Here is a 26,343-nt window from a genome sequence, read left to right as displayed (position 1 = left end):
TCTTGGCTTTACATCTACATACACTCTAGACGTACACAGTGTAGGGATTGCATAGCAGGAGTAAGTCAGATTACAACCTTGTATTATATGCCTGCATATATACACTGTTGTAGCATCACAGTGTAATTGTTTCTGCTATATACTCTTTCGGTGCTTATAATCACTTTCACCTGCTTCTGTCTACTGATTATTGCAGCACATGTATTTTATACAAGAATAACGTCGGTTCAGTAAATCATTTGAAAAATTCCCAGTGTGTATTCTCCTATATATTTTTCTGAGAACAATTAAGTACAAGTGATTGAGCTAGAGAGTTCAGATCTGTTACCACGATCTCTGAGGGGCCAAGGTTCTCATGTTCAGTCGCTGCCAAAAGCTCCCTGTTAGGGTTAGGGGGTTTAGTTGTTGCACTGTATTTTAGCTGGTCTCTAGGATCAACATATCGTGCAGGGGTGCTTGGAATCAGTCCAGGCACCTCGCCCAAAGTTTATGTTGTCCCACAAACATGCAGATCCTACGGATTAGTGGGAACTAACGACATGGCACCATCAACGTTGGTTGGGTTCTTATTTAATGGTTTACCTGAGTAGTTCAGTTGTGTTTTGACATAGACACCTACTCACCCCCATACCAGAGACATCTGTGGTGGTAAGGAAATCTACCTCACCTGAGTAGGTATCCCCTATGTATTGGCTGTAGGTTATTCAAGGTTGTAGGATAAACATCCCACATAGTGCTCACCCTATCTCCATAAATTCATCTACTAATCTCCTTTTTCTTCAAAACGATGCCGTAAACTGAGTAAGCATTGAAGAAGATGAAGGGGAATGAAACATAGCAGAAAACTGCAGACATGCGGTTACTCTAAAATTATTTCAATATGGTCTCACGGCAGCAGGTAGAGATGCTACCTTTGTGGGTGAGGCACACGAAGCATTCAGAACAGAGGTATTCTATTCCTGAGTTAAATTCTGAGCTGCAGATGCAGTCACACAAATGTTTCATACCTACAATGAAGATGAAACACCAGAGGAATATGCTCAATACTTAGATATTTACATTTCTCTCTCTTACCAAGAACATATAAATTGCTTTAAAGGCACCCTCTCCCACACTACAGAAAACGTGAGACTTGATCCACTCAGGAAAGAAGTTGCAACATGGCCGGTCTTAGCTGCGTACACATCGCATCCTAACACTGCTAATTTAACTGCAACAGAAATGTGTACACTATACAGAGATTTAGTAAAAATTTACAGAAACCTTACACTGTTCCCAAGCCCACCCGGCCTTTGAAAGGTCAAAGGGCATTTTCCCCTTATAGTCACCCCATTCCATTATAGTAGTGTTAAGGGACTCCCCTTCTTCCTCAGACATTAGGGGCCCTTAAGAGAATTCCTTGTAATTCCTATTGCTCCCATCCTTTCCCTGAGGAGGGATTGCCCCCCATTTTTGGGGATCATCCCACGTGAAGCTTTTTAGACAGCTTAGTGCATACTCACAAATCAGCTGCCTTACAAGCCATCTGGTGTCTGGGATCTTAGAATCCACTAGACTCTGGTGCAAGAACAACTACTCAAGATGTGCTCATGTGCAATCAAATTGCACATCTCATCATAAGTGTTCACTGTATAGCCCTCGACAATTCTTTCCAGTGCTTTAAATGGTATATATACAAAAACAAAGTATGTCCCCTTTTGTGTGTGTCTGAACTTCTTTTGGTACACTTCTGTAGTGAGACCAAACTTCTGAACTAGTTCATCCTTCATGTAGGTGTATGAAACTGAACCTTCCTCTACTAATACGTTCCGGTATGTTAAGACCAGTACATAGATACGGTACTGTTATGGCTGCCTTTTTGCTAGCTCTTTGGAGAAGGAGAATGATGGAGAGTGACTCCAGCCTATCACCCCCATAGCATAGGGATTAGGCCGACAGACAGGGACCCTGTCTTACATATATTAGGGCATTTTCGTACCATTTTCCTTAGAGTAAGGCTTATGAATTTAAGTTAGGGGATAGATATATACGTATTAGTCATGATTTGCTCATTTGCTAACATGCTAGGCTATTTTTCATGGAGCTATGCATATTGTGGGCTCCGTAGGCCTTAAACGAGACAGACTCCATTTTGCTTTCTGCCTGGTAGCTCGAGAAGGCTTTCTAGGTGAAGTGTAATGTTTTAGTTTCAAGCTGTTGTTCGCTTGGAGAGAACCGGTTCAGGCTGACCCTTATCGAAGGAATGTATTTTTCTCCACTCCGAAGACACAACTTCAGGCCGGCCGGCTGGGAAAGTGTCCTTGGTACGGGGAGGTACAAGAATTTGGTGGGCGGCAGGTTACTGGCCGTGAATTTCCATGAAGGAACGGGCTTTGATATTAGCGAAGGTGTTAGTCAGTTTGTCAGTTAGTCCGTAGGCGGCATCTAGCCGTTAGCATCTCTGCCATTACTCATTTTCATGGTGGACAAGTCGCCATCTTTGAAGTCGGAGAAAGATTTAAGACCGAAACTCTCTGAGAAAGACTGAACGAGAAGTAGCGCGGAGCGCACCGATACAGAGAGAGAGAGAGAGACGGTAGCTAATAATCAGCAAGGTTCCGGTGTCCTGAGGGGAAGCAGACGAGGTTGAGCCTAGCGGTGCAGACGTGTACTTGTGACGGCTGAGGGTGACTGCAAGGCGAGCCAGGATACAGAGACGAGAAGGGAACCTAGATGACTGCCGAGTCCAGACTTCCCACTAATAAGGTGATCTCTGTCTAACTTAACTAGAATGTGCACTCTAATCTTTACCTTTTTCTTGCAGAAGTTATGTTGCATAGTAATGTGATTTGTGTCTATTGTTAATAAATACCCTAATTCATATAGAATTACTGTGTATCTGGTGTTCATGTTCAATCTCGGTAAACTGCATTCCTAGTCGAAAGCTGTTTAGGTGAACGGATGAGAAATCCCGATCAGGTAAATGGTGATCGAATAAAGAGGGAGTGAGTGGACCTTTGATGCCAAGAGCAGGGAGTACACTATTCAATCTGGAACTATATTCAAAGTTATTATTGTAGTTTTATTCCGAGTAGGTAACTGAGATATTATCCTGATAACTGTTCATAGGAATGTGGTCGTCGTTGATATGCGGCGTTAATGAGAGCACTGGGGAGGATTACCAGTGTGTATACCCACTGGATTGTGGCTTGAATAAGTGAGAACACTAGGAGGTTGAACTAGTGTGTAGTTTCGCAGGATTGCGAACAGTTTGGAAAAGGGAGCATTGGGTTCTGCAGGCCCATGTGTAGACACACCGGATTGTGTGTCAGATCTGTCCTAGGGTAGAACGGTCTGGGTCGGGGTGGCCGCGAGACCAACTGATGTGAATAAGATATTGTAGAAAATCCGTACATACATATATTGTCATTCCCCATCCTTAGGTGCGACCTGTATATATATCTGTATATCTATTCATTGTGGATACGATCTGAGGAGGGAAGGTGAGTACGTTTTGGCTGGGTCACAGGGGCCCCTGGGGGCTGATCCCATCTAAACAGAAAATCCAGCCATTACATCTGGCGTCACGAACTGTTTACGAAGCCTGTGTGCATTGTGTTGTTTTAATCTTGTTGGTTTGCGCTCGGCTTGTACGTATAAAATTTTGTTTATAATTGTGTATATAATTTTTTTTGTTGTGTCATTATGTTTGCGAAAAAATCATCATCGGTTTTCAAATTACCGATTCAGATTCCCGGCTGGGAATGTACTCCTTACGAGGCTTTGGCCCGTGAGTGGGCCGATTCTACTGGTTTGAGTGAAAATTGGTCTTCATGCTTGGAGCAGGCGGAGCCTGCCGATGTTGTGTCGTGCTTGCAAAAAGCGCCAGTAGTGAAAGGTGATGAGCTTCCTATTTTAGGACGCAGAGGGTGGATTGTTCTTAATGCATACAGAATAATGCATGAGAGGTTTGTTCAACTACAGAAGCAGTTTAAAGATACGGAAGGACAGTGTGTTGAGTTGCAAAATGCGCATACTTTATTGCGTTGTCAAAATAAACTGCTTGCCGACAAACTTGAAACATATCAGACCATTGCCGAAAGGGCTGCGGTCCGTATTGCACGATATAAGTATAAACATCGTCGTGGACGTGTGTCTTCACGCAAAGTGCGTATGGTTGTAGCTAAAGCTGGAATGGATTGGAACCCCGATGAGTGGGACGGTAATATCTGGGATTCTCATACTTCTGACTCCTCGGCAGAGGAGGGTGATAAGCGCGAGTCTTCTCGCTCCGGACGTGATTGTAAATCTGCTTCATGTATTGATTCGACTCCCGATTGTGACCGTGCTCGTTCTTCCCGTGTGGATGACGTAGCTTGCCCTGATTGTGCTGTTAAATCTAAGATGCGGGCTTCCTCGGAAGTTCTTCCCGCAGTTTCTGCTCACCCGATTTTTCGACGAAAATTACAACAGGCCCCTGGTAACCCGGGTGGTATAGCTCTTGATTGTATTGAAGACTTTACTCAGCAGGAGGTTAGTGACATTTTGCAACGATTTCGACAACGGCCTGGTGAGGCCTTGCTTACCTGGATGGTGCGCCTTTATGAGCTTGGCGCTGCCGGTATTATGCTCGATGCTGTTGATTGCTTACGATTCTGCTCTTTGAGTTCTGATTCTACGATTCAGGATCATTTTCGGAATTATAATGGTGCTGGTCAAATTTCTTTGCTCCAGCTTGCGTCTGACGGCTGTAATCATAAATATCCAACTGAATCTGATTGGCCTACTGATGAGAAACCGTGGTACACTCTGCGCGATGCGTCGCAACGTTTAAAAGAGGAAGTTATGAAAACGTCTATCTTCCTTAGTACTGCTGACAAGTTATTGGATGGTCTTTTAACATCTTCTGTGCGTAATCGCATTATTCGTTCTTCTCCTGTTGCTTACAAGCAGGTCATGATGACATTATTGATTAACCAAACTGGCAATCCTTTGTCTGTTGTGCTTGAGTCTGTTCGTCAGCTTGGTGAGCTGGGTGAATGGTTTAAACCTGAAAGACAATCTCGACCTGAGGGTCGTACTGGTGGGGACTATAAGTTCTCTAGACGTGACATGTTTCTTGCTCTCATTGCTGATGGTGTCAAAAGGGAAGACATTGATGGCGAGCCTAATAATCGCTTATGGGACATGTTTCGTAAGCGTGGTTTGGATCGAAAGGAGGGTGCCCGTCGTGTGCGAAAGAATGAGTATGATCGTGGTTCGGATGACAGTGGTGATGAGAGACGACGTGTGAATTCTGATCGCCGTGATGATCGGCGCTATGAACGTGATGGATCCCCTCGTCGTACTGACGGGAGGGGGAGAGAGGATGATCGCGAGAGGGGAAGAGATGATCGTGTTTCTAGCAGACGACGAGATGCAAGGAGTTATTCCCCTGACGTAAGAAAGAGGGAGGATCGTAACAGACTCTCTGACCGTAACTCACAACTTTTTGAACCTGACACTAATCCGTTTCGTACTGGAGACGGATATGAACAAGACATTCTAATACCAAAGAAAACTGAGAACATTTACCCTGATTTGTCTTGGTTGACAGAACGCAGGAAAAATGACTAGGAAATAGGTCAAGCTCCGGTACGCAAGTGGGCCCACAGAGATTACAGACCCTATGTAGATATTGAGATTTTTTGGAAACATCGTAATATCCAAAGGGCCCGAGCGTTGGTTGATACTGGGGCGGAGGCCACTTTAATTCATGGTAAGTCGAGAAAATTTCATGGACAATCTTTTACGATTACTGGTCTGGGTGGTAAGGAGACACCCGCAGTTCAAACTGCACTCGAAATTAAAATTGGTAGAATTCCTCGTAGAGAATACTCTGTGTTGGTTGTGCCACTTTTGGAATACATTATTGGAATTGACATTTTGAAAGGTATGACTTTGCATTTGGATGATGGGTACTATCAATTTGGTACACGACAGTACATTTCGACCAGACCCGTACGGGTTGGCCGTTTACGCATGCCACCTATTAAAATACCTTTAGCAACGAAAGTGATTTCTCAAAAGCAATATCGCATCCCAGGTGGTCATGAAGAAATTACCGCTACGATTCAGGATTTGGTTGACGCAGGAGTCATTACTCCGGTCACATCTGCTTGGAATAATCCCGTTTGGCCCGTGCGCAAAAGTGACAACTCTTGGCGCATGACTGTTGATTATCGAGAATTAAATAAAAATACACCTAAATTGACTGTTGCAGTGCCTGACATTGTCACACTGATTCAGAGAATTCAAAAGCATCCAGGTACGTGGTATGCTTCTATTGATATTGCTAATGCGTTCTTTTCAATTCCGATTGCCCCCGAATGTCAGGAACAATTCAGTTTTACATGGAATGGACGTCAAATGACGTTCCGAAGTCTTCCTCAAGGCTATGTACATAGTCCTACGATCTGTCACCGGCTGGTGGCGGAACATTTGTCTGAAGTACCCACGAATCCACAAGTTCAGATTTGTCATTATATTGACGACATTTTGATTCAAGGTGAAACGCAAGACCAGGTGCAGTCCCATTTAGATCAAATCATTGACTGTTTGCGAGCGAAAGGCTGGGAAATCAATCCTGACAAATTACAAACTCCATCCCAAGCTGTGAAATTTTTAGGAATTAATTGGCATGAGGGTCACAGAGAGGTGATTCATCAGGTTAAACGAAAAATACTTGATTTTGCTATTCCCAGAAACAGGAAAGAAGCTCAATGCTTTATTGGTTTGTTTGGATTTTGGCGTCAGCATATTCCCCATTTGAGTCAAATCTTGGCTCCACTGTATCGAGTCACTCGTAAAAAGAATGCGTTTGAATGGGGTGAACCTCAACAGACTGCTTTCAATCTGGCTAAAGAAGCTATTCAGTATGCTTTGGATTTGTGGCCCGTGAGTGAAGGTGATGTGGATTTGAATGTGTCCGTGGAAGGCCTGTATGCCAATTGGAGCTTGTGGCAAAACCAGGGCAGACAAAAAGTGCCATTAGGTTTTTGGACCAAAAAGTTACCTGAGGCTGGTGAGCGTTACTCACCTTTTGAAAAACAGCTGCTTGCTTGCTATTGGGCTCTGGTGGATACCCAGCAATTGACCCTAGGCCATGCTGTGATTCTAAGGCCTGAAATTCCCATTATGCAGTGGGTTTTGAGTTCACCAAAGTCCCATCGAATTGGACATGCTCAGGAGGCTAGTGTGATTAAATGGAAATGGTACATTCAGGACAGGGCACGTGTGGGTCCGAAAGGTGTGGCGGTTTTACATGAGCGAGTGGCGCAGGCGCCCTCCAATGAGGCTGAAAGTGAGTGTTCGGTTCCCGTAGTGCAGGAGTCTCCCGTGAAGTGGGGTAAATCATTTGATGATCTGTCCGCGGAGGATAGAAAACATGTGTGGTTTACGGATGGTTCTGCGAAGTTCATTGGTGACAAAAGACATTGGAAAGCTGTCTCTTATAATCCGATTACACAGAAATTGTTAAGCACAACTGGAGATGGTAAGAGTAGTCAATATGCTGAACTCTATGCAGTTTACCAAGTTTTGAAACAGGAACTACCTGGTACATGTCATATTTTCACTGATTCCTGGTCCACTGCAAATGGACTAGCGGTGTGGTTGCCAACATGGCATTCTCATAATTGGGAATTGCATTCAAAGGAGTTGTGGGGCAAAGAGCTGTGGCAAGAAATTTGGGAATTGCTCCCGCAGAGTACTGTAACAATCTTTCACGTGGATGCTCATACTCCAATTGATTCCCTTGACAAATTTTTTCATAATATTGCAGATGAACAGTCTAAAATTTCTGAGGCAGTGGTTGACATGCAGGATTCTGATTTGGCGGGATTGGCGAAGTGGGCCCATCAGAAAGCAGGACATTTTGGAGAGAAAGCCACTAGCAGGTGGGCTGCCGATAGAGGAATTCATATTCCCTTTTCTTTAATAAAAGATGTCATTCTACATTGTCCCATTTGCCAGCATGCTAGGAAAAAAGAGGTGCCTCAGATTGTTCGAGGCCACTTACATCGAGGTAAATTGCCCGCCCAAATTTGGCAGATTGATTACATTGGTCCGCTCCCTATGAGCAGAAATTGTCAATATATTTGCACAGTGGTTGATACTTATAGTGGCCTTTTGGTCGCTTTCCCTTGCAAGAATGCTACCCAAGTGAATACAATTAAAACCCTGGAACTAATCATTCTGTACTATGGTGTCCCATTCCAGATTCAATCAGATAATGCATCCCACTTTCGTGGAAGATTGGTGCAGGAATTCTGTACGGAAAATAATATTGATTGGGTGTTTCATATTCCATATTACCCACAAGCTTCAGGACTGATTGAGAGAATGAATGGCTTGTTGAAAGAACAGTTGCGTAAGTTGACTGATGACCGGTACAGCCAGTGGAGAGATGTCCTACTTCAAGCTTTGTTAATTTTAAATAATCGTCCTTTGTTACATGCTGAATCTCCTTTGATGCGTTTGTTTCCTCCACATGTTGATGCGAAACCGAATTCTATATCAAATACTGTAATGTACTGGGAAATTACCCCCGGTGCTTTGGCTCCATGTAGAGCAACCCCAGGTTCCGCAGGCCTCGACCTGCATGCTTTAAATGATGCAAAATTTCCAGGAAAAGATCGAATTATTGTTGAAACTGGCATTGGTGTCTGTATACCTGCCGGTAGTTTTGGATTAATTGCCCCTAGATCTGGCCTGGCCCTGAAAGGTGTACAAGTACTCGGAGGAGTAATTGACAGTGATTACCAGGGAGAGATTAAGGTTCTCCTGCTTAATAGCAGTGAGACGGATTTGTTCATCAAAAAGTCTGACCGTGTTGCTCAATTACTGATTATGCCTGTCTTCAGTGGTGAGATCAAAAAAGGCCCTGCCCCAACGTTGCTAACTGTGCGAGGACAAAAAGGCTTCAGATCGTCTGATCTTCCTGGAGCTAAAATATGGGTGCAATCGCCTAAAAATCCTCCTGAACAGGCTGATATTATTGCGACCGGTCATGACAACACCGTTTTGGTGATGAAGCCAGGGAAAGATGGCTGGGAAGCTGTCCCAGCTGATAAATGTTACTTACGAGAATGATTAAGGCCTGTATTTGTATTCTTTCAGATCATTCTTTGGATTGCTGCTGCAGGATGTGTTGGCGTTGGACTCCTTTTGGCTTGCTACGCCGGGAGAGGAGAGGATCCACCGACGCCGGTTGATGGAATAATAAGAGCCCCGCGGTCCGCGTGGGAGAAATCTTCGAATTTCTGGATTACACTCGCAAGGCGGGTGACGAACTCTCCGCATTTTTGCCTTACCCCCATGAAATCTGTCACTGACATTTTAGCGACCTGTTTGGTTGCTGTCCCTGCATCCACCGAAACTCTTCGCCATATTTTTAATATATCTAATGCCCGACCTAATGTTATTCTGGGTGATTTTGCGGCACATGAATTTTGTCCCTCATGTACTACTCTTCCAGACCTCAATGTCCCTATTCATTCCCGAATCACTACTTTTAATATTACCCCTGGAGACCTTTGCTTCATTATGACTTGTGACCCTAAAGCTATTACTGAGTGCTTGTGGCTGAAGCTCCAAGCCGCTACTACTTTTTCAACTCATCAACGTTTATTATGTTCCAAGAGACTTCCTAATTCATGTCTTTCAGTTAAAAATAATATGACATGTAAACGTTTATTAGTAGCCACTAGCCATTATCGTTCAATGCTATTGCCAGCTGGATGGCTCTTTTCCTGTGGGAATTCATCTTGGCCCTATATTCCTGCGAATATTTCTGGTGGCCCATGTGCCATCACTAGATTAAGTTTGCTAATGTTTTCCTCACATCCTACTTCACATTCCCGTATTGTACGTGATTCGATGTCATTGCATGAAGATTGTGATTCCTCTGTTCATCTCTATTCTAGATCAGAGTACCTTGGTTTAGCTTTTTCTATTATTGGAGTGCCTGCATTGGCCGTTTATAATGCCAAAACAATCGGCAAGATGGCCTGCTGGATGGTTAAATCCATCAACCAAACCTCTACTGTTTTATCTGATCTGTTATTAGATGCCCAGGGCGAACGTAGAGCTATTTTACAGAATCGCGCTGCTATTGATTATCTTTTGCTAAAACATGGACATGAATGTTCTGATTTTGAAGGTCTGTGCTGTTTTAATTTGTCTGACCATTCTAAAGCTATCCAATCCCACATTGACAAACTCCACGACTTGACTGCAGAAATTAGAGAACATATTGATCAGGGTTTCTTTGACTGGCTTTTTAATTGGCTCCCTGACATGCATTCCCTACGACAGATTTTAGGGGGGATTATTGTCGCTATTTGTGTCCTAATAGCTATTTGTTGCTTTATTCAGTGCATTCCTTCCCTGCTGCAATTTTTTAGACTTAGCAAGGGTCGTAGATCAGTTAGTTTTGTTTCATATTATTCTTCTACCGATGTTAGTTCCATTTAGTTTGTGGTTAATAGACTGGAGTCAAGGGGTGTAATGTTATGGCTGCCTTTTTGCTAGCTCTTTGGAGAAGGAGAATGATGGAGAGTGACTCCAGCCTATCACCCCCATAGCATAGGGATTAGGCCGACAGACAGGGACCCTGTCTTACATATATTAGGGCATTTTCGTACCATTTTCCTTAGAGTAAGGCTTATGAATTTAAGTTAGGGGATAGATATATACGTATTAGTCATGATTTGCTCATTTGCTAACATGCTAGGCTATTTTTCATGGAGCTATGCATATTGTGGGCTCCGTAGGCCTTAAACGAGACAGACTCCATTTTGCTTTCTGCCTGGTAGCTCGAGAAGGCTTTCTAGGTGAAGTGTAATGTTTTAGTTTCAAGCTGTTGTTCGCTTGGAGAGAACCGGTTCAGGCTGACCCTTATCGAAGGAATGTATTTTTCTCCACTCCGAAGACACAACTTCAGGCCGGCCGGCTGGGAAAGTGTCCTTGGTACGGGGAGGTACAAGAATTTGGTGGGCGGCAGGTTACTGGCCGTGAATTTCCATGAAGGAACGGGCTTTGATATTAGCGAAGGTGTTAGTCAGTTTGTCAGTTAGTCCGTAGGCGGCATCTAGCCGTTAGCATCTCTGCCATTACTCATTTTCATGGTGGACAAGTCGCCATCTTTGAAGTCGGAGAAAGATTTAAGACCGAAACTCTCTGAGAAAGACTGAACGAGAAGTAGCGCGGAGCGCACCGATACAGAGAGAGAGAGAGAGACGGTAGCTAATAATCAGCAAGGTTCCGGTGTCCTGAGGGGAAGCAGACGAGGTTGAGCCTAGCGGTGCAGACGTGTACTTGTGACGGCTGAGGGTGACTGCAAGGCGAGCCAGGATACAGAGACGAGAAGGGAACCTAGATGACTGCCGAGTCCAGACTTCCCACTAATAAGGTGATCTCTGTCTAACTTAACTAGAATGTGCACTCTAATCTTTACCTTTTTCTTGCAGAAGTTATGTTGCATAGTAATGTGATTTGTGTCTATTGTTAATAAATACCCTAATTCATATAGAATTACTGTGTATCTGGTGTTCATGTTCAATCTCGGTAAACTGCATTCCTAGTCGAAAGCTGTTTAGGTGAACGGATGAGAAATCCCGATCAGGTAAATGGTGATCGAATAAAGAGGGAGTGAGTGGACCTTTGATGCCAAGAGCAGGGAGTACACTATTCAATCTGGAACTATATTCAAAGTTATTATTGTAGTTTTATTCCGAGTAGGTAACTGAGATATTATCCTGATAACTGTTCATAGGAATGTGGTCGTCGTTGATATGCGGCGTTAATGAGAGCACTGGGGAAGATTACCAGTGTGTATACCCACTGGATTGTGGCTTGAATAAGTGAGAACACTAGGAGGTTGAACTAGTGTGTAGTTTCGCAGGATTGCGAACAGTTTGGAAAAGGGAGCATTGGGTTCTGCAGGCCCATGTGTAGACACACCGGATTGTGTGTCAGATCTGTCCTAGGGTAGAACGGTCTGGGTCGGGGTGGCCGCGAGACCAACTGATGTGAATAAGATATTGTAGAAAATCCGTACATACATATATTGTCATTCCCCATCCTTAGGTGCGACCTGTATATATATCTGTATATCTATTCATTGTGGATACGATCTGAGGAGGGAAGGTGGGTACGTTTTGGCTGGGTCACAGGGGCCCCTGGGGGCTGATCCCATCTAAACAGAAGATCCAGCCATTACAGGTACCCAGGACATAGGGGGCATATCATGGCTCTCCTCGACTGTATTAGCCAATAGCAACCCATGCCAAACAGGATGTATACTCTGATTCCCCAGGAAACTGTACCTGAAGGTTGATAGATCACATAGGAAACTGCTCGCATTGGCTAACAGATCATCTGGGACTCCACTGTTGGAGCTTCAGAGGATCGATAGTGAGAGGCTCTACTAGAATTAAGGATACAGTTGGACAGGATCTATCACGTTCTAGACCATTTGGGACTTGGCCCTCTGCATTTTGGACTAACTGGATATCTGGGATGACACTTGGATGTTCAACCTTACTCTGGCTTTAATTTTATTGATACATTTCGATTCACACTTGTTGTTCTACGGGATTATGACTTCTTAACCGATACATTAGCCTTGAAGAAGTCACTTGTGTAACAAAACATGTGTCGGATGTTTCCCAAATACAAGCTTCATTGATACATTTGGCGCCTGTTTTTTATTGTGGTTACTGTACAGTATCTTACATGGTGGAAAGACTACATGTTGACTGTAGAATGAGTGCTTTGATTTCTCACCTCCTAGTATATGGTAAAAAGCTTACCCAGGGCCTGTAAGTTAAATGACACCAGTGGACTGCAGCATCCATCATGCCACTCAAGTGACAGCAGAAAATATGACAGTCGTAGCTTGGCTTTGCAGATTGCATAATCAATATTCCATACTAACCCTTTTGACAGGCCTAAACCCTACTTTTAAATATTAGAAAGTCACCCCTAAGTACAACTATATGCCCATAAGGAGTAATAGTATTCACAAGTACTACATTTAGAAGTTTAATGTTAATCATTCCTGCCAGTGATACAGCCCCAAAAACTATTTTCACTGTAGTAGGATTAGCTGTTCGTATAATATTATCTCCATCTAGGTAATAGCAAAAGAAATAATTCTTGGACTTTTACATATATTTATTACAAGCTTAATTCACTGGCAGATTCGCAAAGGTAGATTTGCAATAGATATTTTATAAAAGGTACCTTTTCCCTACCAAAAACCACTAGATGCAATTTTAAATGAGCTTTCCACTATCACCCAGAAGAGCAATAGGCCACTTGATGAGGTGTGAGCTTAGTTTGAACGCTGAAACAAAGTCCTTGGGTGTCGGCAGAATTTCTGCTCCTCTGACAGAATGACCATTGGGGCTGTACCCACAAATGTAATTAATTTTAAAAAGGCCAACACAATCACAGGCAAATGTAAATAACTCATGGACCTCCCCCTCCTTTGTCCCTCTAGTCAGCCAGGCACCAATCCCAGTGAGAGAGGCGATGGCCCAGTACTGGTTATGAGTGACTACAGAGGAGTGGTTGCTCATTTCCCTGGCTACGCCTCTAAGATAAGCACTGGAGCTCTCCACTGGGGAAGAAAGTTTTTGCCATCTTGGTATTAGGTAGCAAGGGGAACTGTGGGACTGTTTGCATTAGGGCACACAGAAACTACAGCAAGTGTGGGGAAGGTTAACCCTGGGAACATTTTCCCTATTGGGCAGGGAGGGCCCAGGAGTCACTCAAACCCACAGGGTAATGCCAGGCATAAATTTGGCATCTCTAGCACTTTCTTGAGAACACTACTCGGCCTAGCAAGAACAGTGATGTTATTTCTTATAGTGGACGTCCATCCACTTCAACTAATATTCCACTTCATCACATCTACCCTATTCATCTTCAATGCCCTCTCATAGGATGTGAAACATTTAATAATTTCATCCCCCTCCATGAAGTTAGGCACGGACCTTTAAGCAAGTGAATGGTGCGTTACCCATCCACTCCATAAATATCTCACCTCTGCTGCTACCTGCTCCATTGGCCTCCACAAGTCCTAATATAGCCTTATTTTAAGTCTAAATTATTTTATTCCAGTGCCTGCTTCTTTTCCTTCAGGGCTACAGTACTATAGCTACCACTTTGGCCTGACGTTCCCTCTCTGACTGCTTGTCGCTATACCTCCACCTGGACAGCTCAAAAGGGCTTAGGCTATTCCCTCCCAGCCCATGCTTTCCCCTACCTTCTCCTCTGCCTCGGTTTCCTCAACCTTTTCATTCTCCACTAAGATGGTTTGTACTTAAGGGACTTCTTGCCTGATGTTCTGTGGAAATCCTCCTTCTCAAAATCCCCTGCTCAACTTCAGCCATCACTGCTCGAACATGCTCTTTAGCTCTGTCATTCTAAGGCTCTCCATGGTAGACAGAGCCACCTCCATGTTTCCTAAAAGTTACGATTTTAGGAAAATACAAATTCAAAAATAACCCAATCAAAAAATGTATGCCAATCTAATATCATAATTTTTTTTTGCAGTGTGCTACTGTCAAACCCTATTTCTGAATCTCACAGCTAAACACAAAGGTAAGCAAGATTATTATTAATAGGAGTGGATGGGAGTCCACCACAAAGAATGTAGCCACAAACCCGATATGGCAAATTAGAGTTTCAAAAATGTAAGCCTGGGCTCACCCTATGGTAGCTATGACACAGAGAAGACATCGAAAGTGGACACTTTTGCTGCGAGTCCTGGCTGACGCTCCTTAGGCTTTGGAAGTTTAAACGTTTCCTAAATTCCAACTTTTGGGAGTATCCAGAACACTTCCTCTTGGGAATTTCTAAGACCCCTAGGCTGTGAGAGGCAGCATTTCGGGCTCACTCCAGTACAGGAAACCAGCAGGTTGCCTTCATCATGAGCCGCTATTGGTCAAGTGGTCACTTCAGGAAAAATGACTCTTGTAGATGGTGTGTCCCTGTAGCCACACAAGTCAGCCAACTGACCCTGGTAGTTCACTTTTTTAGGTCAGAGTACAAGCTCCATCGCTTCAGCTCAAATAGCAGGTCTTTCCTCTTCTGTTCTTCCAGAAGTCCAGAGAATGTTCTGTTGAGATGTGGTTGAGGTGCCTCATTTGTACGTTTCACTAGCCAGAGAGTAAAGGGTGACTCCTGGATAGTTCCTAATCATTAAGCAAAACCTTGCAAGGGGCACCCCTTTTCACGTTTGCACCACATCCTCACTGCAAACTGTCCACAGTCGACTATTCTGGGCAGATCCAACGTGACAGGACGTTTCTGCTCCCGAAAGAAGCTTGGAACCAGTCAGTTGTGTGTTTAATGAAATGAGCAGCCCCCTCCTTAACAGCTACACCAAACTCATTTTGGGACCATCTCCCCCTTCCACAAGGCTAGTGCCCCCCTTGCTACAAAGGGCCTTTAGAACAAGTAACAAGAAATATACTACCTCGTCATCAACTATGTCTGGTAGTTAATACTGGGCCTTAAAGGAAATGACATATGGTACAATCTTTGCACGATCATTCTTCAACTGACTAGGCCATTGCAACCTATGAAATGTGAAATAGTTCATGCCAGTTTAAAATAATTCAAAAGATCTTAAAAGTGACCCTTGTCTTTTCTGCCACACATCTTCTATTTAATTGCCTTCTCATGTCATCTCTTGATAATTTTTCGGCATTTCTTTTAATATGTACTTTTAATAATTCTGTGCTAATTTTTAATAAATGGGATTCAGCTGTTTGATATGTGTTACTATTCCTTTAACACAAATCAAGATTTTGGGTCTGTATGCCTGATACAATATCCATTCAATAGCAAGACTGGGGGCACACACACACATGCTACCTTGAAGCACTTTCAGAAGGGTGGTAAATGCTTTTATAGTAAAGCAGTTTAAAAAGACAATTATCTGCTGGCTCGGAATGATTAATGAAATAGCTGTATTAGAGCAGTGAGCACCAAACTAGGACTCATAGCTCATTCAGTATCCATTAATATTCTATTGAGAGTAAACGTGAAAACACCTTTTCATGAGGCTTCTTGAATGCAATTTAGCACTGACTTGAGCCAGCCAGTCTAACCGGAGTCATTTTGTATTTCACCTATAAATAGACTGGCATTATCCAGAAAATAAATATCTCAACTTGAAGAGAAAAGGGGTTTTAACTACCTTGTGATCTAAAGACACTTTTCAACATAAAAAATCTATTAGAAATATCTTGTGCCCTAACACCGAATACCTTTTTTAGGAGTATCAATATAACATTATTGTGCAGATAGGTAGTTGTCTTCTTCAAGCACCATTATTTTTATGTGGAACCTTGCAAAATAATAGCCAAACAAGTCCATACCCTAAATTGGTAGAAAAAATTGTGTTTTCCAATAGGCACCCCAAGCAGGAAAGTTTTCTGCTAAGCTGTATGTGAGAAATGTGGTTAATGGTTGAGGGAGAAACACTACTCGAGCAGGAACCACAATCCTTGTCATGGTAAGGCACAAGAAAACCATAAATTAACCTGTGCTGAACTCTGTGGTAGGTTGGCATGTAGCAATCAGGCTTAACTCAGAGGCAATGTGAAAAGTATTTATGCAGTACTTCAAAGAGCAATAAAGTGAAAAACACAGCGGAAATCCCATACCGATTTAGAAAAATAGAGTCATTTTTGATAAATAAAACAAGACCAAAATGACAAGCATCCAGTTGGTAGAACAGAAGATATGCAATTTTAAAATTTGCAGTGAAAAATTCACCAAAAAGCACAAAGAGCCAATTGTGGATATCTGGTCACGCTGAACTAGGACAAAGTCACAAATTCAGGCCAACTGCAATGGAGAGTGCGCCAGCTACAGGGACCAAGTTAGGCCAGCTAAACAGTGTACCTTAAATACTGGTTGCGGAGCATTCCAAGGTCCTGCATTGAGGATGCAGAGTGCAGCAATGGTTATACAGCGGTGCTGAGGAGCTTTAAAGTTGCGATTTGAGGCCCTGCATCGTCACTGAGTATTCACTAGACAAGGGCCTACGATGTGAAGTCAAGCATTGAGAATCGTGCAGTTGGGGCAATACTTCAGTTCCGAGGAGCTGCGAGGCTGCAATGCAAGCATCTGCATCTTTACTGCCATTGACGAGAGATTTGTGATACAAGAGCATACGTTGGGGAAACTTCACACAGCGGTGATTCTGATGAGGACTGTAAGGTAGATGCAGAGTCCTTCTGCTGAGAGAATCCATGAAGCAGAGGCGATGTGTCGGTTCTACTTGGGATTCAAATCAAATCAAATGAGACTTTATTTCGGTTAATATTTCAAACCATAAAAAGTACATACATTGATTACATTTTCAAATTACGCATCAATACATTATTAAAAACATTATACACAGATATCATTAAAAATCATCATGATCGTTAGGATCATAGGTCTAAGCAAGTTCTTATTCTCAGTGCAAGTTTTAAAAACGACAAAATATGGAGTACACAATCCTTGTGCAAGAGCTGCAAATATATAAGGGCAGGTCTAATTTGTTTAAAATCCAGTGTTCTCAGCAAATCAACAAGAAAGTAGCGTCTAGGATAATCATAAAACCTGCATAAAAATATAAAATGTAGCATATCCTGAGGAGACCTCCCGTCGCAGCCACAGGGAGCTACATGTTTGCTAAAAATGTCTGATTTGGGTCTTATTAAAAGCTGCTGAAAAGTGTTAAATCTGAACCTAGTCAGCAAGAACTTTTCATGTGAGCTGAAGGCGCAAGCCAAGTAGGGCTCCATTCTACCACACGACTTAAGCATGATAAACTTTCTGACACTTGGTTTCAGCACTTCCACACTTTCTCTGTCCGCCAATTTAAGCTTAAGATAGGCTCTTTTAACCGCTGTTATGTCCCCCTTCACAATACCACTCGGATGGGAGAACAATTTGGCGCACCCCAGCATTTCAAAGCAAGATTTCAAGTATTTTAGCCAGGGGATGCGCATACAGCTATCCTGAGATGTTACATCCCGTACAATCTGATGAGTGAGTGGTATCTCCTTGTTAAGCCACAGCGAAACCCAGCAGGTCAGTGGCTTCAGTGCTAGGTTATCGCATAAAAACGGTGTCCCTAGCTCCTCATGCACAACAAGGTTCGGGGTACTCGCAGGGACACATAGTAACCGTTTAAAGAAAGTGTTTTCGATGACCTGTAATTGAGTATTGGACACATAGCCCCACAACTTGGGATTGTGCCATGCAGCAGAGGAGATGCGTTTGTTCTCCTGGAACTTCAAATGGGCTGGCACAGCACCTTCAGGCCCACTTCCAAGGGTCCAGGACTAAGGTGACACAACTTGGCTGGGTATAACTCACAGATGGTAGAGTTCAGCTGCTGTTCAAGGTTGCCGGAGCCTTCTGTCCTTGAGGTCTCAGTCAGGATGCCAGCCAAATAGCCCTTTGTGTCTCTTTTGAGTCCTGGGTTCAACAGATGCAGGTCCAGTCCTTCTCATCCAGGTAAGAGGGCAGCAGGCCTTCGGAGCAGCATTTCAGTAGATTGGAAGTCATTTCAGAAGTACAGCAGTCCTTCTTCCTGGCAGAGTATGCACAGGTCCAGAAGGGTACTGAAGAGCTGGAAATTCAGAAACCTTGCCCTTAGTATACATGCAAACATACTATTACATCAAGGCGCTTTATTGGCAATGTCATGCGGTGCTTTCCTAGATGTACAATTGTACACAGAGTGCAAATCCAAATTGTGGAAAGGCAGCCTTGCTTTGCAATCGGCTCCACATGGAGAAACCCCTTCCCCATGCCAGGAGGATGTTTTGGGCTTTGCAGTGCCTATTCCTACCCTCAAAGGGGATTTACACCAGTTCTTTGCTTGAACAAATATCTGACAATTTCCTGGAGTGGTAAGAGTCAGGGAGGAGTTTATGAATGCTCACAAACTGCAGTCCAGATTTTGATACCGCCATACCGTCAGATGGTGGCCCAGCCACCGCTATCCTGGCTGTCCACTGCCAATTACAATGAGGGCGGTGAAACTGCCGCAAGACCACCACCTCCACTGTGATCTCTGACCTGAACTGCAGAAACCACCCAATTCATGCACTGTCATGTGTGCACTGTGTGGCATGCATGACAGGGTGCATGCCACACAGTCCACCCTACGTGCACATGGCGCTGCACTGTGGGGGCATGTCTTGCAGACTCTGTCTATGGGCCACAATATGCTGCTGCAGTTGCATTGCTTCTGCCACACCGCCAGCCCTGGATTACTGTGGTAATCTGGTGAGTGTGAATGCCGAATGGTTGCCTGTCTTCCTCAGACGGCCACTGCGGTGGTCCAGCAGAAAGACTGCCAAAGTCTTAATCAGCCTTAAGATATTTGTGGGTATCCACAGAGTAACCAGAGAAAAATCACCTCAATTCACACACTTCCAACCACTTACATGGGGTTTACTACACTGGATCTGTCACAGTCCTGATGTAATTTCGCAGCAATCAGCATATTTATATCTGGCAGGAATTATTTGTGGATCATTTGTCTATGTGTGCTGCATTCCGCAGCACACATAGAAACAGAGAGTTCTCAAAGTATATCATTATTGTGCCCAATTACGCACCATTGTAGTCAATGGGGAAAAGCAGACAAAATGCATGCAAAAACAGAAAACGCTTTCACAAAGTTCACCTTCTCATTTTAGGTAGCTAGCAGACCAGGTCCAAAGTTTCAGCACCAGAAGATCGGGATTGTCCCGGATTCAACCAAGGGTAGGGTGCGGAGGGTGATGGTAGCTAGTTTTTTACGACGAAGGAGGTCACTTGGAAAGACACTGCACAGGAGTTCTTAATAGGAAGCCCATTTGGTCTCACTCAAAGAAGGAGGTTTTAAGGGTCTCAGGACCACATGCGCATAGCTGGGTCATCAATATCAAGTCTGGTGTGAAACGGGCAGAGCAGTTAGGTCAGCTGGGTGTTGAGATGTCCTAGCGGTCAGGAGTAGGAAACTTGGAGAGGCGATTTCATGACAGCTGGGCCACTCACAATGTAGATCTCAGGGGTTTTAACATATTTTGATGGGTGCTTGCTTCTGTGACTGTTGGAGTCCGGCACAAACTCTTCGTCTTGCTGTTTGCTGAAGGGGGTCCAGTGCCTTGGGTATTAGTACGGTGCTGCTCAAGTAGGTCCTCCAAACTTGGTGGGGAGACAGGTCTGACCCTTCGGAGCTGATGTACCTCTTCTGGTTTATGTGCTGCTTCAGAGTCACTGGGAAACAGCAAGTCAACAGACCAGACTAAGCTGGATCTGTGACTTCGGGGGAGATACCTTCACACCAAAGGAGGTTCTTGGTGATTTCATGAAGACTGGAGGAGCTCCGGGGTTCTTGGATTCCTCACAGGTTCAGGATGAGTTTGCAAATCCATGATTGTCAAGTATTGAGGCAGCCGGCAGGGTTTGGTGTCAATTTTCTTTACAGCAGGGCTTCAGTTCTTGGGCAGCAGCTCTGCTTTGTAAATGTCTTCTTGTCCTTTGAATCTAAGGTTCAAGGTCCAGGGATGCCACCTAAATACTTCATTTAGGGGTGTTAAAGTGGGATACAGATAGTAGCCAATGGGCCACATACATTTAGGGTGTCTATACCCTCTAAGTGACCCCTTCCTGTATCAAGGGTCACTAACCAAGCCCTGATAGGATGTTTTCCCACCATCCCAAGATGGTAGATATTCAGAAGAGTGGTTCACATCGCCTGCCATGCCTTAGGGGTGGTACGGGCTAAATATGGACACTGTTCCTCATCTAACTAATTATCCCACCTATCCTCCTGCCAAATGTGGGGCAGGACAGCCCAGGGAGTTTGAATCCCCCACTATTTGTGGAAGCCTGGGCTACACTTCAAAGGTGGCATTGCCTTTGACACTTCCAGCTCTGGAAGACCATTCCAGCCTGGAGAAGATGTGAGGCACCCCCGCCCAGAGCAGGATTTGATTCTGGCCTCTGAGAGTTTGGCCTCTCACCCCATGAGGTCAGAAACATGTCTGCTGGTGGCAGGCTAGCTATGAATAGTCAGAGGCCGCACCCGTGCTTGGTAGGTTTTCAGTTGAGCCTCTAAAGGGTCTCTTATGTGCATCTATTACTAAATCCAGCCCAGGCATCAGTGATGATTTATTAAGACATGATGTTTGGCATCAAACATCTTAGGGTACAGTGACGCCATCATGGAGATGAGAAACTCCTAATGACAAGTATCCAGCCCATGTAATCTCTATGGCTTCCAATATCAAATAATGGCTCAGATATTGCAGGGTCATATCTGTCCATGCACATATGTCCATACATGAGATATAGTGCACCCTACCTTAGGGCTGTAAGCCTGCAGTGGGGGCAACTAACCTACATCTCATCTATTGTATGAGGGCATGGCAGACAGGGCTGAGTGGCATGTCGACCCTTCAGTTTTCTCTGAGCCAAGACAAGCAGCCTGCCGAGGCAGTTTGCATGGTCTTGGTGAGGGGTCTCTCGGATGGCACAATTTGTGCTGCAGCCCCAGTGAACCCTCTTCAGTACCCATGCACTAAGTGCCAGGAGTACCATTTACTAGGGACTTACAGGGGTGGCTGAAGTTGTGCCAATTGTGGTACAGTTTTGGGAGCGATCTGGCACTGTGAATCTGGTTGTCAGGGACCCTGGGCACTTGAAGTTCGAAATCACATCAGGCATCAGGCAAAAACTGGTAGTTAACCATGTCAGAAGAAGCATTTTCCTGAAGATCCTGACACAGAGAGTTCAAAGAGGATGACAGAATATGACTTCAATTTTCCATAATAGAAGTACCATCAAGCTAAACAGTATTGACATATTCATTACTACAGTGTGTCCAGCGATAATGTGAGACTAATGAAGCTGATGATAATTTGTTGCACAAAAGCGCCTGAATGCAAAGATGATGAAGTACATATGGTCATTAATCTAAAATACAGCTGAAAGAGGCGTAAATGGGCATCAAAAAGCCACAGAATTAAGTTTAGATGCTTATGTTATCAATGGGAGTCATCTAACGAAGAGTACATGGCACATGTTCTGAATTTGAGCATCATTAAGCTGTTATCAATGAGGCATGATGCACACGGCAATCGCACCCCTGACAGATATTTATATTAACATAGACCTTTGTGATAATTCGTAAGATTTTAATTAGGAAATTCCATTAATGGGTAATGCCAACCCTACTACTTTATAAAGGAATTATCAATTTTGAGAACACCATCTGTCCAGCCGAACCATGTACACGGAATGCGTCGGATATTTCACTTAAACCAGGCTCCGACTTTTTGCCAGCGCTGTTGGACAGATCACCATAAGTAGGACAGTGCGCGTAACTTGTCATTGCTGTGCTATATTCTGGCACAAGTCAGGGGTACACGCAGGTGGATGGCATCCACCCACTTTTTTCACAGGCTGGACGCCGTCCACCCTGCAAAGAAGTTGGGCCCCACTGAAAAAGATCCTCAAATCGTCCCGGCGTAATTTCCAAACACTGGCACAATTTCAGCGGCACGTGCATGGTGTTATCTGCTTTCGATCACAACAACGTGCAGGCGGGAACAGGAGGGGGCTTTCTTATTTCAGACTCCTGCAGGGCCCATAACAAAGGCCGAATCTGAGAGGTCATCAGGCCTCCTTTTGTTGGAGACCCCTGGCTGGCAATGGTCAGGAGCCTCATACCTAGAAGCAAATGCAGCAAAGGGAAAACAAAGGCTCACACCTTGTTAGCACTTGACATATACTTCAGAGAGGCAGCTTTTCACTTTGGTCAGTCCCTGTTTAGGACATATGCATGCACTGTAAGAATGTCAGATGTGTTGATCTATCTCGGTATTTGCACAAAATAAATAGCATTTATATAGCGCTTACTTCCCCTGAGGAGGCGTTGTAATAATTTAAATATCACTATGGGTAGAGGAAGCTGTACTCGGACAAAAGGCAACATTGGTTTATTTGAAGCTTACAAAAGTATTCATCTTCTGCCTAAATCAGGAGGGTTTGCAAGTATACTCGAAATGTCCTCAAATGTAAACATGATAGACCTGCTAAACATATATGTGAGGGCATAATTTCTGATGTCACTTCTTGTGATACCACTTCCTGTAATGTCACATGCTGGGATGTCATATGCCTCAAGCGCCACGAAGTAACGCGCTGTGATGTCACACGTCGTGATGTCATGCACCGTGATACCACTTGCATACTGATTAATTAGGTTAGTCCCCCCACTTTTTTATTTAGGACTTGTGCCCTGGCTGTAATTCTGTGTGCTATTAATTTTTTCGTACACTCCAAAATGAAAATACCGCTGCCAAGGATGTGTCTTTTAAGTAAAGGCTTCAAGTTAAGGGTGTAAATCATTTCTCTATGTCATGCCCAGACAGTGTTTTTTAACAAAAACATTGGCCAAATAGGTTTTTTTTATAAGAAAAACTGTTAATCCCACTTAGCCAAATAATTAGGCGGGACAATTTATTTCTTTCATCATTTATATTTTATAGATATATTTTTGCAAAGTTTTTAGTATGTACAAGACAGAACATTATTGTCATGTGGTTACATCTTACATACATTCAAACAATCAAAGACAATATACATTACAAAAAAAAACATTACATGGCACGAATCAATATACTACATAAATATATACACCATAAACATGTCTGAAAAATGCCTCAAATTACTTCATTCTGGAGGACCAGTCCTTAATTGATAGAAATGCATAAACAAGCGGATATTAAATACATTACAGTATCCTGCTTGTTTTTTCTGGCCTGGAGATTATATTTGTCATAGGGCAGATCACGGGAATTGTAGATTCGAAGATTAGTTCCCTGAGACCACCCTGTTTGTCTTGCTCCAGCTCAGGGTCAATGCGTTTCGAACCTCACTAGTAATTGGGGGTTCTCCTCAGGACCTGGACTGGAAGGTGGCGTTCACTGTGGTCTTTACTTTTTGGCTGGAAACTGTATTCTCAGGCTATAACATGGATTTCTCAGTAAATAGGCTCTGTTGGTTTGCCAGATTATGCACTCTTCGTGTTTTTTGATATTATTTATGCTGTCAATGATGCTAGACAGTGTTCCGACGTGTGTCGAGCTGACTGTCTAGGAGTTCAGCGAGGTGGTCGTCAGAAGCTCTCGCTATAGCGGGACCTCCGTCGCTCAGTTGACTACCGAGTGCCGGTATTCATTTCCGGATTACGTGACGTGCGCACAATCCGGAAATGATTACCGGCACTCGGGAGTCCTCTTAGAAGCAGTCGACAGATTGACAGCATAAATAATATCAGGTCTTGCCAGTTACTGTGCAAGATACATCAAAGACTTTGCCACTGTAAGCGCACCGTTGCGAGAACTGACAAAACAAGGACAGAGTTTTTGCATGGACAAAGGATTAGAGCAAAGCTTTTGAAAAGACCAGAGAAGCAGAGAAGCAGTGACAGTGACAGCAGTAGATCATTTGGCATACAAAGATAAGTGGTGGCATACGGAAGTAAGAGTCTCTCTGACGTTGAGTGAGCATCCTCTAAACCGCAGTTGTGTGGGCCTGTGAACATTATCACATGTTCATATATGGGAAACCATTCACGATAATAACAGACCACCAAGCACTCATAACAATCTATGGAAACCCCAACTCAAAGATACCACCCCGGATAGAGAGGTGGGGAATAAGACTAATGGATTACAATTTCAAAATAATACACAAGCCTGTCAAAGAACACAACCCGGCTGACTACATGTCCAGACATCCTTTGCCACACGCAACTGAGGCCACGACAATGGCGGAGGAATACCTGAACTTCATACTGAAACACAACACGCCGGCCTCAATAACAGTGGCAGAGCTGGAACATGAGACGAAGCGGGATCCCACCATGCGAGCGATACAAAAAGTGACAAGGCAGCAAAGGTGGAGACACATCAACAACAACAGCATCGTGGATGATGGAGTAATAAAGGAGGAACTGTTGGCATTCAAGAAGATTCACGAAGAGCTCTCAGAGACCGAACATGGCATCATGATGAGAGGAACGAGAATAGTGATGCCCCGAATGCTGAGGAAGCAGATGATAGAACTGGCGCACGAGTCACACCGAGGAATGGTCGCAACTAAGAAAATGCTACGAGAAAAAGTGTGGTTTCCGGGGCTAGACAGCATGATTGAGTCGACTGTCATGCGTTGCCACGACTGCCAAGTGACGGGGCCACTGCCCAAGCCAGAGCCACTTCAGATGTCTGAACTACCGAAGGCGGTGTGGACCGAACTGGCGGCAGATTTCTATGGACCGCTAGAGACAGGAAATTACCTGCTGGTAATAATAGATGAGTTCTCCCGTTTTCCAATTGTCAGACAAGAAGCGTCAATGTCAGCAAATGCGACACTACCAGTCCTGGACGACATGTTTGCAGCATGGGGCTCGCCCCAAACATTACAGACTGACAATGGTCCGCTGTTCTCAGGAGAAGAGTTCCGAAAGTTCATGGAATACATCGGAAAATAACAGCTCTGTGGCCACAAGCAAATGGGATGGCGGAAAGGTTCATGGGGACCATAAAGAAGGCGATACAGAGAGCGAAAATACCACAAATATCGATCGGACAAGCACTATGCCAGATACTGAGGGACTACAGGAACACCACTCACAGCTCCACAGGCCGATGCCCGGCCGAACTCGTCCTGGGACGCTCGAGCAGGACTAGGCTACCACAGATGGAAGCAACAATGAGTGTGGAGCGAAACAACATAGATGCCAAAGATGAAGAGGCAACAGCAAAAATGAAGGCATACGCAGATCAATGGAGACACGCTACCAAAACAAAACTAAAGGAAGGAGACACGGTGGTAGTGAGGCAACAACAGCAGAGGAATTTGGACAGTGCGTTCTCGAAAGACCCGCTGACTGTGATGGAAGTGAAAGGACCAACGATAACAGCGGCAGCCGGGCGGTATCATATCACAAGGAACAGCTCGCACTTCAAAGAGCTGAGAATGAAAGCAGAAGAACTGCCGGCACCAACGCCGGAGGCAGTGAAGGAGGAAGAAAATGTACAAGGGGATGACAGAGAAACAAGAGAGAGAAGAACATGCAAGAAACCACAGAGACTGATTGAAGAGATGTAATGTGACGAGGGTCCGTGAGGATCTCTCTCTCTCTCACTCTCTCTCTCTCTCTCTCTCTCTCTCTCTCTCTCTCTCTCTCTCTCTCTCTCTCTCTCTCTCTCTCTCTCTCTCTCTCTCTCTCTCTCTCTGTCT

This window comes from Lissotriton vulgaris, chromosome 2_1 (genome assembly GCF_964263255.1).
Source record: "Lissotriton vulgaris chromosome 2_1, aLisVul1.2, whole genome shotgun sequence".
NCBI classification, from domain to species: domain Eukaryota; kingdom Metazoa; phylum Chordata; class Amphibia; order Caudata; family Salamandridae; genus Lissotriton; species Lissotriton vulgaris.
This window is presented reverse-complemented; position numbering follows the sequence as displayed.